Source organism: Mandrillus leucophaeus, unplaced genomic scaffold (assembly GCF_000951045.1).
Source record: "Mandrillus leucophaeus isolate KB7577 unplaced genomic scaffold, Mleu.le_1.0 Scaffold612, whole genome shotgun sequence".
Lineage (NCBI taxonomy): Eukaryota > Metazoa > Chordata > Mammalia > Primates > Cercopithecidae > Mandrillus > Mandrillus leucophaeus.
Genome location: NW_012106609.1, coordinates 2,101,931 through 2,103,970, shown reverse-complemented (window position 1 = coordinate 2,103,970; position 2,040 = coordinate 2,101,931).

Genomic DNA, 2,040 nt, shown 5'->3' with positions numbered 1-2,040 from the left:
CCTCTACACAAATAAACTAGAAAACCTAGAAGAAATGGATAAATTCATGGACACATACACTCTCCCAAGACTCAACCAGGAAGACTAAACCAGTTGAATCCCTGAATAGACCAGTAACAAGTTCTGAAATTGAGGCAGTAATTAATAGCCTACAAACCAAAAATAGTCCAGGACCAGACAGTTTCATAGCTGAATTCTACCAGAGGTACAAAGAGGAGCTGGTACTATTTCTTCTGAAACTATTCCAATCAATAGAAAAAGAGGGAATCCTCCCTAACTCGTTTTATGAGGCCAACATCATCTTGATACCAAAGCCTGACAGAGACACAAGAAAAAAAGAGAATTTTTGACCAATATCCCTGATGAACATCGATGGAAAAATCAGTAAAATACTGGCAAGCCGAATCCAGCAGCACGTCAAAAAGCTTATCCACCATGATCAAGTGGTGAAACTAGCAAGGCTGGTTCAACGTACTCAAATCAAGAAATGTAATCCAGCATATACACAGAACCAAAGACAAAAACCACATGATTATCTCAATAGATGCAGAGAAGGCCTTTGACAAAATTGAACAGCCCTTCATGCTAAAAACTCTCAATAAATTCGGTATTGATGGAACGTATCTCAAAATAATAAGAGCTATGTATGACACATCCACAGCCAGTATCATACTGAATGGGTAAAAACTGGAAACATTCCCTTTGAAAACTGGCACAAGACAGGGATGCCCTCTCTCACTACTGCTATTCAACATAGTGTTGGAATTTCTGGCCAGGGCAATCAGGCGGGAGAAAGAAATAAAGGGTATTTAATTAGGAAAAGAGGAAGTCAAATTGTCCCTGTTTGCAGATGACATGATTGTCTGTTTAGAAAACCCCATCATCTCATCCCAAAATCTCCTTAAGTTGATAAGCAACTTCAGCAAAATCTCAGGATACAAAATCAATGTGCAGAAATCACAAGCGTTCTTATACACCAGCAACAGACAAACAGAGAGCCAAATCATGAGTGAACTCCCATTCACAATTGCTTCAAAGAGAATAAAATACCTAGAATCCAACTTACAAAGGAAGTGAAGGACCTCTTCAAGGAGAACTACAAACCACTGCTTAATGAAATAAAAGAGGACACAAATAAATGGAAGAACATTTCATGCTCATGGATGGGAAGAATCAGTATTGTGAAAATGGCCATAGTGCCCAAAGTAATTTGTAGATTCAGTGCCATTCCCATGAAGCTACCAATGACTTTCTTCACAGAATTGGAAAAAAGCTACTTTAAAGTTCATATGGAACCAACAAGGAGCCCTCATTGCCATAACAATCTTAAGGCAAAAGAAAAACCTAGAGGCATCATGTTACCTGACTTCAGACTATACTACAAGGCTACAGTAACCAAAACAGCATGGTACTGCTACCAAAATGGAGATACAGACCTATGGAACAAAAGAGAGCCCTCAGAAATAATACCACACATCTGCAACCATCTGATCTTTGAGAAACCTGACAAAAACAAGAAATGGGGAAAGGATTCCCTATTTAATAAATGGTGCTGGGAAAACTGGCTAGCCATAAATAGAAAGCTGAAACTGGATCTCTTCCTTACACCTTACATGAAAATTAATTCAGAATGGATTAGAGACTTAAATGTTAGACCTGAAACCATAAAAATCCTAGAAGAAAACCTAGGCAATATCATTCAGGACATAGGCATGGGCAAGGACTTCATGACTAAACCACCAAAAGCAATGGCAACAAAAGCCAGAATTGACAAATGGGATCTAATTAAACTGAAGACCTTCTGCACAGTAAAAGAAACTACCATCAGAGTGAACAGGCAACCTACAGAATGGGAGAAAATTTTTGCAATGTACTTATCTGACAAAGCGCTAATATCCAGAATCTGCAGAGAACTCAAACAAATTTACAAGAAAAAAAAAACAACCCCATCACAAAGTGGGCGAAGGATATGAACGGACCCTTCTCAAAACAAGACATTTATGCAGCCAACAGACACATGAAAAAATGCTCATCATCACT